Here is a 12,366-nt window from a genome sequence, read left to right as displayed (position 1 = left end):
ATTCTAAATAAAATTCAAGATCACTTGGTAACAGTATTAGTGCACAATAAATTGAATCAATCCCCGTCAACAGCGCCAAAAATGTTTTGCATAATTTTTTTGTGCCTGCAAGTCCACGGTGTCATGTTTTGATATAGAATGAGTAGAGTATCGTTCCCACGAGGATTGAAATTTTATATTCACACTAAATACTGGAATTAAAATAATCTCAACTTTGTTTAGAAAATCAAAGTTTAAAATTCAATAAAATAAAATAAAATAAAATAAATCCAGAATTTCAAGGATGGCTTTGGGTGCACGATCTGATACGGGTTCTAGATACAAGATATCACTCGATTTTCATTCATGCAAATCATATCAATTGATTATATCATATATTCCAATTTATAGGCCAAGAACCCTTAATTGTTATTTACTGTCTCTCCCGAGCGCCGAGTAAATGTTATTACTCTAATGCTAATTTCGATATCTCTATCAGAAATCAAACAACAAAATAATTTAATCAAGTTCCATGGTTATCTTTTAATGACCTCAAAAGAACTTGTAAGCCTTCCGAACTCTACAAAAATTCTAGGTTGTATTTTTCTATGATCCTATTCAAAATCTCCTCTCCCGAGTGCCAGATTTCAAATAAATATAACAATTCAATTATTGATCAAGTAATTAAAAGACAATCAAAACAGGAATACACAAATAAATTGTTAATAATAAATAATAGTAGGCATAATAATAGTCAAAATATGAAAATCCAATCAAGATCCGTCAACCTCTAGAAACAATCAATAAGTTTATAATTAAATAATTACACATAGACATATTCAAAAATCTCATAATAAATCAAGACAGATAATAAAAATAACAAATTAGAGCTGATTCTCCGTCCCCAGATGAATGTCCTTTGTCTTGTGATTCGATTATCCCTTGTCGTTTGCTCCCACGTTTCAAATCTGTGTCTCAAGTCTACTTGAATGCGTAGTTGTGTGGTTTTGTTGTTTTCCGCTTGTTGTGTCTGTGTTGGGCGGCTCTCTTGTGTGATGCATGTGTTCTCCCCCTTTTCTAGATCCGATTATTCTCTTTTATATGTTCTTAAAGCCCGTCGAATAAAGCCCGTTAAATCGAGACTTTTAAGATTTCAAAATTATGTTGGTTTTTCTTATAGGCGGCGCTGGGGGTGCTTCTCGGCATAAAAAATTCTCGAAAAAAAGACATCGGGCACTGGAGCGCTAGTTTTATGGCGTTGGGGCGCTGAAGCTTGTGTCCAGCGCGCAGTATTCTTGAAAAAATCATATTCAAGGTTCTAGCTGTCGGATCGAGCTGAACTTTTGACAGAAGCTTCAAAACATCCTGAACTTTATTATGAACGGTGGAGATCAGATTTGGGTTTATCAAAAATTCCCAATGATTTTCTGAAGTTGCTGCTCCATAATTCACCATTCCCCTTCTTCTCACTACTTTTCTTCTAATCTTTGCATCTCACAAAAACAACAAATATGCATAAAATCCACTCGATACATGACAAAATACAAGTAAAATTATATATAAATTAAGTGCATAAATTTCACTTATCAAATTCCCCCAAACTTAGAATTTTGCTAGTCCCGAGCAAAACAATAATGAGCAATATAGTCGGCCTTCGAATTTTTACATTTCAAGATTTAATACACATGTCCATTCTCAAGAGTTCTCGTGTGTGTGTGATTTTCCAATCTTGTCTATCCTCCTCGCTTTCGATACACTAATGCAACAAGTTTGTGTCATAGATTCATCAATTCCGCTCTCTAGTTTCAAAACTCTCTCCACTAAGTTCAACTTCTACTTACTAAAATCAAAGGACTTTTCAAGGTATATCAAAGATTTTTCATAACATCGCTGGATTTTGCACCCAGTTTGATTCGAATTTTGATCCACTCATCTATAGCCCGGATAGAGCATCAACCCCATTCTTTTCCGCAAATTTAGCCATGGATTGGTGATTAGGATTTCAATCCCTTTCCAGGCTCGGATGGAGTTGTAAAAAAAAATTTCTCTGTTGCTTTTGCAACTTTTTAGCTACTCATTAAAATTTTCTAAATCATTTCTAAGCTCGTATTAGTCTACCTTGGTTTCAAGTATAAATCACCAAAGTTAAGAATCGAATCATCCAATCCAATCCACTCACAAAATCACCAAGCTTCTCTAATCACTAGGGTCTAAACAATCAAGACATAGTGCATATGGGTGAGAACTCAAAATTAAATATAGCTAACACTGACCTTTCAGCACAAAAAATATTTATTTTCATCATAGGTCAACACAATTACAACATCATGCATTTAACTCAAACTAACTCATCAAAAAAGATTCAAATTTTCACACCCCCCTCCCCCCACCCCCAAAAAAAAAACTTAAATATGTTTATTGTCCTCAATGTACAATAAACAAATGAAATAGCAAAGCAATGCACGTACCTGTGACTACGACCATCAGTAGTCATCATCATTTTCCTTGTTATTTGCAGCGCATTGGGGTATAGTAGGGGTAACACAATCAAACTTCATCTCCACACATCCTATAAAAAAATGACAAGGGACAAAAATTTAAGAAGTAATACATAAAAATCAAATAAGCAAAATAAATAAATAATACTAAAAACTCCTGGGTTGCTTCCCAAGAAGCGCTTAGTTTATAGTTCTCAGCCCGACTGCGCCTGCACTTTCAAAATTTTAAGATCTATGAATAAATTGCAGACATAGATAAAACAAAAAAAAATTAATCCAAAAAAAATGATAATAATAAATAGAAAATAAAAAATAATAATTCTAAATAAAATTCAAGATCACTTGGTAACAGTATTAGTGCACAATAAATTGAATCAATCCCCGTCAACAGCGCCAAAAATTTGTTGCGTAATTTTTTTGTGCCCACAAGTGCACGGTGTCAAGTTTTAATATAGAATAAGTAGAGTATCGTTTCCACGAGGATTGAAAATTTATATTCACACTAAATATTGTAATTAAAATAATCTCAACTTTATTTAGAAAATCAAAGTTTAAAATTCAATAAAATAAAATAAAATAAAATAAATCCAGAATTTCAAGGATGTCTTTGGGTGCATGGTATGATACGAGTTCTAGATACAAGATATCACTCGATTTTCATTCATGCAAATCATATCAATTGATTATATCATATATTCCAATTTATAGGCCAAGAACCCTTAATTGTTATTTACTGTCTGTCCCGAGCGCTGAGTAAATTTTATTACTCTAATGCTAATTTCGATATCTCTATCAAAAATCAAACAACAAAATAATTTAATCAAGTTCCATGGTTATCTTTTAATGACCTCAAAAGAACTTGTAAGCCTTCCGAACTCTACAAAAATTCTAGGTTGTATTTTCCTATGATCCTATTCAAAATCTCCTCTCCCGAGTGCCAGATTTCAAATAAATATAACAATTCAATTATTGATCAAGTAATTAAAAGACAATCAAAACAGGAATACACAAATAAATTGTTAATAATAAATAATAGTAGGCAAAATAATAGTCAAAACATTAAAATCCTATCAAGATCTGTCAATCTCTAGAAACAATCAATAAGTTTATAATTAAATAATTACACATAGACATATTCAAAAATCTCATAATAAATCAAGACAGATAATAAAAATAACAAATTAGAGCTGATTCTCCGTCCCCAGATGAATGTCCTTTGTCTTGTGATTCGATTATCCCTTGTCGTTTGCTCCCACGTTTCAAATCTGTGTCTCAAGTCTACTTGAATGCGTAGTTGTGTGGTTCTGTTGTTTTCCGCTTGTTGTGTCTGTGTTGGGCGGCTCTCTTGTGTGATGCATGTGTTCTCCCCCTTTTCTAGATCCGATTATTCTCTTTTATATGTCCTTGAAGCCCGTCGAATAAAGCCCGTTAAATTGAGACTTTTAAGATTTCAAAATTCCGTTGGTTTTTTGTAAAGGCGGCGCCGGAGCACTGCTCGGCATAAAAAATTCTCAAAAAAAAAGTTGGGCGCTGGGGCGCTGAAGCTTGTGTCCAGCGCGCAGCATTCTTGAAAAAACCATATCCGATGTTCTAGCCGTCGGATCAAACTGAAATTTTGACAGCAGCTTCAAAACATCCTGAACTTTATTATGAACGGTACAGATTGGATTTGGAATCTTAAAAATGCCCAATAATTTTCTGAAGTTGCTGCTCTATAGTTCATCATTCCCTTCTTCTCACTACTTTTCTTCTAATCCTTGCATCTCACAAAAACAACAAATATGCATAAAATCCACTCGATACATGACAAAAGCCATGTAAAATCATATATAAAGTAAGTGCATAAGTTGCACTTATCAGCAGGCGCAAAACCCAGTTTCAGCATGATCCCGTCAAGGAAACTACATTCAACTCTGTCATATGCTTTACTCGTGTCAAGCTTCAGTGCTTCATACCCTTTCTGGCACCAATTCCAGCTCTGAATCCAGTGTAAAATCTCAAAGCTTGGGATAATATTGTCAGTAATAAATTGACCCGGTATGAATGCACTCTGTAACTCGTTCACATCTTGCATGATTATCGGCCTTAGCATGTTTGTCAAGGTTTGAGACACTTTCTTGTAGCAGACGTTGCATAAGCTGATTGGTCTAAAGTCTCGCATTATCATAGGAACCTGGATTTTAGGAATAAGAGTCACCACAGTGTCGTTCCACTCTCTGATATCCTTACCTTCATTGAGAATTTTTAATACTGCTGCAGTAACCTCCCTCCCGACAATATCCTGTTGGAGAACGGTGATCAGATCAATCAGAATTGATACCCGGTGCAGCAGAAGTTTTAAAAATTTTATATGGAACAATTCCATATCATGGGTATCAAGACTTTACGATTAAATTGTGCGTGTAAAAATTAAATAACAATTAAATTTTTACCTTGAAATCTCGAAACGAGATTATGGACACCAACAGATTACTCTGCTCTTGTTGTATATCCCAGGAACTGATGGACGAACAATTCTTCAATCAGGTCCACGAACAGAAGTTTAATCCCTCTGATAGATTGCACTAGAAAATCTATTAGAAGTTTCTACGAAGAGAATTAACGAATTTGATCCGTTAAACCAGACTGAAAATTCAAAATTCACAGGCTGGAATTTTTCAGAGCAGAGAGGGAGAGGGGCGGCGGCCACAGTAGGGAAAAACTAGGGTTTTCGAAAAATTTTGTGACCTCTGTTATGTAATTTCTGTACTGCAATAACTTATTTATAATGTGGGCTGCTAAAAGCTTAGGGCCCATTAGTCATAAGTTCAAGCCTGACAAGCAAAGCCCGCATATTTAGAAATTAATATAAAATTCATCGTGACTCAGATTGATAAACCAATTTCACCAACGTGTACAGAAACCATTTCTGCATCTTTTAGAGTCAAGATAAATTTTCTGAATCCGAATTCAGTGGTTTCCAAAAATGTCCATCACTATGTCATTTTAGGAAATCTTACTCCCTCTACTCTTAAATAAGAAGTCCCACTTCTTTATTCACTAAATTTAACTCTTTAAATTTAATTATCTCAACGGGGATTAAAAATCCATTACTTGTGTGACCCTCAATGGTTCAGGGATACAGCTAGCCGTGGGCTCACAACTCCTTGTGACTCGGAACAACAATTCCGACTTGCCCATCGAATCATGGTAAGAGCGCCTAGCAACATCGTCCCATGATTCCCTAGGTATCACTGATAGTGCCTGCAAGAACCAATAGATTTTGGTTAGCGTACAGTACGGTCCCTTCATCCAAATATCCCGATCGAATCAACAACCATTGGTAAATCGAGAGTCGTTCGAGATTCGATAACTATGCAATACATCTTGAATATCAAATAGTGACATCGCATGTGCTACTAAGAAACCATTTCTTAAAACACATCATGTACTCTGGCCAGAGATTCGTCACACTAATATCTCCTCAGATTGCATAGGATATCCACACTAGCAAGTATGTGGTAAATCCTTGACAACAAAGCATCGACTCCTATATGTGTCGTAACTGTACCCAATCCCGACACCTGATGACCCCAATAGAGTCGGTAAACAAGTCAAAGCATAGTACTAGCATATAGAGTCTCAATGATGTTTCAAGTAGTAAGGACTAATGGTGTACAACCAAAAACCGCAGACTTTATCCACTCGATAAATGATAACCACTTGGAAAGTTCGGATAGGGTAGTTCGATCATTCATCGTATGAATATCCATTTGCATGCTTTGAATATCTCTATGTTCCATACCAATGAAACGTGGTACTCGGCATCGCAAATGCTAGTCTCAATCTCGAGCGATCCTTATCCTAATTAACGGACGACTCAATCGACTAGGAACTGTTTAGAATATACAGTGACTATAAGATGTGTTTCATGATAGTCATCCCCATGTGCCACCACATCTTACATACACTATAGTATATTCAAGGTCTTCATCTAAACATCTTATAGTATGTCACAACATAATAATATGATAAAAGATAAAGTAAATGCCATTATAAAAGTGTAAATTATATTAAACAAAAGATTGTTTATACATAGAGTCATAAAAGCCCTTAGCCACAAGTTGGCTCACCGGGCACCCACTCTTTCAATCTCCCACTTGCCCTAAAGCCAACTAGTCATACTACGCAGTCTCATTGCTTCGCGATGTTTGTCAAATAATGGTCCTGGAAAGGGCTTAGTAAGTGGATCAGCGATATTGTCTGCAGAAGCCACTCTCTCGACAGTGATGTCTCCTCTTTCCACGATCTCCCGGATGATGTGGTATTTCCTCAGTACATGTTTGAATCTTTGATGAGACCTTGGTTCCTTTGCCTGAGCAATGGCACCCGTGTTGTCACAGTACACCAGGACTGGACCAACAACTTCAGGAATAACGCCCAACTCTTGGACGAAATTCCTCATCCAAACGGCCTCTTTAGCAGCAGCTGATGCCGCAATGTATTCTGCCTCAGTGGTGGAATCCGCTGTGGTGTCCTGCTTGGAACTCTTCCAAGAGACAGCACCGCCATTGAGCATGAACACAAATCCAGAGGTTGACTTCGAGTCATCCACGTCACTTTGGAAGCTAGAGTCGGTATAGCCTTCCAATTTCAGTTCTCTTCCTCCATATACCATGAACATATTCTTAGTCCTTCGTAAGTACTTAAGAATGTCCTTCACGGCTTTCCAATGCATTTGACCGGGATTGGCTTGATATCTGCTCGTGACACTCAGAGCAAATGCTACATCCGGTCTGGTAGATATCATCCCATACATGATACTACCTATGGCTGACGCATATGGTACATGTGTCATTTTCTCTATCTCTTCATCAGTCTTGGGACACATGGACTTGGATAGAGAAACTCCATGACACATAGGTAGATGTCCTCTCTTGGACCCATCCATTGAAAACCTTTTCAATATGGTTTCGATGTAAGTTGATTGAGTGAGTCCTATCATTCTCTTAGATCTATCTCTATAGATCTGTATCCCTAGAATATAGGATGCCTCACCCAAATCCTTCATCGAGAATCTACCTGATAACCATATCTTTGTTGACTGCAACATCCCTACGTCATTCCCAATGAGTAGGATGTCATCAACATAAAGTACTAAGAATGTCACAGCATCCTTAACTACTTTCTTGTACACGCACGGTTCCTCCGGGTTCTTGATGAAACCAAAATCCTTTATTGTTTCATCAAATTTCTGGTTCCAACTTCTTGATGCTTGTTTGAGACCATAGATCGATCTCTGAAGCTTGCATACCTTATGCTCGCTTCCCATGGATGTGTATCCCTCAGGCTGCGTCATATAGATCTCTTCCTTAATGTTTCCATTAAGAAATGCAGTCTTCACATCCATTTGCCATATCTCATAGTCATACCAAGCAGCTATGGCAATAAGGATTCTTATGAACTTGAACATTGCAACTGGTGAAAAGGTTTCATCATAGTCAACTCCTTGTCTTTGAGTATAACCTTTCGCCACCAATCGTGCCTTGTAGGTCAATACCTTACCATCAGGCCCAAGCTTTCTCTTGTAGATCCATTTACACCCTATTGGAACAATTCCATCGGGAGGATCTACTAAAGACCAAACTTGGTTTGTATGCATCGAATCTATTTCCGACTGCATAGCTTCAAGCCATAAATTTGAATCCGCATCAGAAATTGCTTCCTTGAAGTTTCTTGGATCACATCCAACATCGGGTTCATCTTGATCCCCTTCAAGAAGAAGACCATATCGAATAGGAGGTCTAGAAGTCCTTTCGGATCTTCTAGGTATAGGCGTGTCCTCTGAAGATTCTTGAGGTATGGGATCATTATTTTGTATTTTGGGTTCTTCTCGAATTTCTTCGAGTTCCATCATCTCGCCTTTCTTATCCAATAAGAACTCCTTCTCCAAGAAGGTGGCATTCCTTAAAACAAACACTTTTGTTTCAGTAGGATGATAGAAATAATATCCGATTGAATTCTTCGGATACCGTACAAAATAACATAAGGTGGATCGACTATCCAACTTATCTCCCACTGTCTGCTTCACGTAAGCAGGAAATCCTCAAATCCTCAAGTACGAATACTTAGGAGCTTTGCCATTCCATAACTCGTATGGTGTTTTATCCACTGCTTTGGTGTGGACGTTGTTCAACAACAATACCGCCGTTTCAAGCGCGTAGCCCCAAAAAGAAGGTGGAAGCTCAGTGAAGCTCATCATGGATCGAACCATGTCCAACAAAGTTCGATTACGACGCTCCGATACACCATTCAGCTGAGGTGTCATAGGAGGAGTCCACTGAGAGAGAATCTCATTCTCTTTCAGATAGTCCAAAAACTCGGTACTTAAGTATTCTCCACCTCGATCCGATCGAAGTGCTTTAATACTTTTACCTAGCTTGTTTTCTACTTCAGCCTTGAATTTTTTGAACTTTTTAAATGCTTCAGACTTATATTTCATTAAATATAAATACCCATACCTTGAATAATCATCAGTAAAGTTAATGAAGTAGGTGTGGCCAAATTGAGTACCAATTCTAAATGGACCACAAACATCTGAATGGATCAAATCCAACAGATTTTGACTACGCTCAGGTTTCCCCTTAAAAGGAGATTTAGTCATTTTTCCTTTCAGACAGGACTCACAAGTAGGTAGAGAGTTAATATCAGACATATCAAACATGCCCTCTCCCACTAGCTTGTTCATCCTCCTTGAGGAAATATGACCTAGGCTAGCATGCCAAAGGTTTGCCGGGTTTTGACTATCGATTTTCTTTTTGTTCGTTGTTACCGGTTTATCAACATAATTTATTGAAACGTCTTTTAATTTTAAGTTATATAGATCGTTTTCAAATTGTCCATTTCCAATCAAACATTCATTCTTGTAAATATTGCAAATCTCATTCACAAAATTGCAAGAAAAACCATCTCTATCAAGCATAGAAACAGAAATAATGTTTTTAATCAAATCTGGAACAAATAAAACATCTCTCAAAAGTAACTTAAATTCGTTCTGCAAAATTAAATAAACGTCTCCCACAGCTTTGGCTTCAACTCTAGAACCATTTTCGAGCCTTAGCTGGGTCTCACCAATTCTAAGCTTGCGACTTCTTGTCATCACATGCAAATCATTGCAAATGTGAGATCCACATCCGGTATCCAATACCCAAGAAGTAGTATTAAGTGAAACATTTATTTCAATATAGAACATACCCTTCGCAGTTCGCAACTGCTCTAGATATTTCTTGCAGTTACGTTTCCAATGACCGGGTTTCTTGCAGTGATGGCAAACATCCTTGGACTTTTCCATGTTTGAAGCCTTTGTCTTTTTCTTCTTCTCGGGTCCGGTTTTCTTGGATGGGGCAGAACGTTTCTTACCCTTTGTACTTGACCCCTTCTTAGCAGAAGAAGAGGAGCCCACCAAGAGAGCCGGTTTATCCTTCTTTAAAGTGGCTTCATATGTTACAAGCATATTGACCATCTCTTCAAGGGAGGCCTCTATCTTGTTCATATTGAAATTCACCACAAAACCGTCAAACGACGAAGGAAGAGAGAGAAGTAATAAGTCCACGTTGAGTTCATGCTCCAATACCAAATCAAGCGTTACCAACTTCTGAATGAGCCAAATCACTCGTACCCCATGATCACGGACCGAAGTCCCTTCACGCATGCGACACGTCATTAGCTCTTTTACAGTAGCGAACCTTTCAGCTCTCGATTGAGCCCCAAAAATTTCCTTGAGTTGTACGTGAATGTCAGCAGCATTCACGGTATCCTCAAATCGCCTCTGGAGTTCATCAGACATCGAAGTTTGTATATAGCATTTGGCCTTGATATCATGGTCCCACCATATATCAAGTTTGGCCAACTCTTCTGGACTTATATCAGCTGGTGCTTCCTTCGGAGGAGATTTTTCTAACACGTAGAGCATCTTCTCCGAGGTCAAGACAATCTTCAACTTACGGAACCATTCCGTATAGTTTGCGCTAGTTAGTTTATTTTGTTCGAGAATAGAGAATAGTGGATTGCGCGAATTCATCTTAATGAAATACTGAAAAGAAACAGACAATAATCAGTGATTGTTTAATTAATTTACTAAGACATAAAATAGGCAAAATTTATTTTATGAATCTCACTCCCACTATTTTAACGATTTCACTACCCTCTAGTGAAAACGGGAAACTGTTTTTCTTAGTGGGAACATGGAGTCCAATTGACAAACTATGGTCCCGAATAATATCAGTCAACCATAATTTTCAAAAGGTAGAGCCCAATTGCTTCCAAAGCAACCTCCACGTTTTTTACCTCATGTCCAATAAGGGCCCAATAATATGACGCCGTTTATTGTGACATGTCAAGATGACCCATCAATATTAAGTTGTGATGGACGGTCGCCATGTGGATCCCCCAATAATATGAGCCGATCCCATGGGAGTTCCACCCAACTTACAACATGTGTCGATCCAATGTACAGCTTTTCGACGAACGGGCCCCCCCAATAATATGAGCCGGACCGTATCCGCGGGTAGCATCTCATACATTGATCGTTGATAGAAGGTAGGAACATTTAAACAATATTTAAATTTCCTTTATTTATCTTGATATCAATTTTAAATCATATTTAAAATGAGGGATTGCGGGATTCATACAATTTAGTCTAAAACATGCATACAACGATAATATCATATATTATATAGGATGATCGATTCCATTTCTAATCGACCCGTGGTTGCCAATCACGAGTCTAAGTCCAATCCTAGGTAATATGCAGGTATGCAATGCAATCCTATTACATTGAGCTTCCAATTTACATTTCTTCAGTCTTTATTGTCTGCTGGGCCCACCTCTGTCTTCAAATCTTCATCTCCCACTAAGTCTAATGTATTTACAATAAATAACTATGACAAGTAGGGGATACATTTTAAGGGGTGGAAACGGGCCATAAACCAGGCCCACTTTTATTACATATGACAATTCATATTGGGCCATAAACCAGACCCATTAATAAATCCAACAACAATAAAAACAAATGTAAATTCCCTAACATACACCTACAAAATTGGTCATGGCAATCGATCATCCTTATCCAATAATATTTAATTCAAAATTAATTTATAGGATAACATGCAATGGCAATTAAATTAAAAGGATAAAATCATATTCCATATATAAAATCTTATTTTACATACAAAATCATATTTTATCTTTTTATCAAATAAAATCATATTTTACATATAAAATCCAATTTTATACATAAAATCATATTTTACTCAATATTTCCATAAGATCATATCTTATCATCAATTGTACCAAAAATAATTAATTTCATAAAATCTGATTTAATGGATAAAATCTATAAATTTTCCAAAAATTCAAATTTATCCAAAAATCAATTTTAAAATTTTCGGACTCGAACAATTCGATCCGACGCCTCGTGGACCAATCAAAAACAATTTTCGATCGGACCAAAAATAGAATTTTAACATATTAAAATTTTAATTTAAAATAAAAATTAATTTTTTTTTCCAGGCCGCCCGGGACGATCCCGGGCAGCCCGCGCCCCAAAATTGCGCAGCGACCATCGCTGCCCGTGTTTTGCCCGTCAAAAAATTTTAAATTTTTTTATTTTGTTTCAAAAACCGAGGCTTAAAAAAAAATTTTTTTTTTTTGTACAATTGATTAATTTAATCGCTTGATCTGAGCAACCTGGCTCTGATACCACTGTTGGAGAACGGTGATCAGATCAATCAGAATTGATACCCGGTGCAGCGGAAGTTTTAAAAAATGTTATATGGAACAATTCCATATCATGGGTATCAAGACTTTACGATTAAATTGTGCGTGTAAAAATTAAATAACAATTAAATTT

The sequence above is a fragment of the Henckelia pumila genome, chromosome 1 (genome assembly GCF_033568475.1).
Source record: "Henckelia pumila isolate YLH828 chromosome 1, ASM3356847v2, whole genome shotgun sequence".
In the NCBI taxonomy this organism is placed as follows: Eukaryota; Viridiplantae; Streptophyta; class Magnoliopsida; order Lamiales; family Gesneriaceae; genus Henckelia; species Henckelia pumila.
This window is presented reverse-complemented; position numbering follows the sequence as displayed.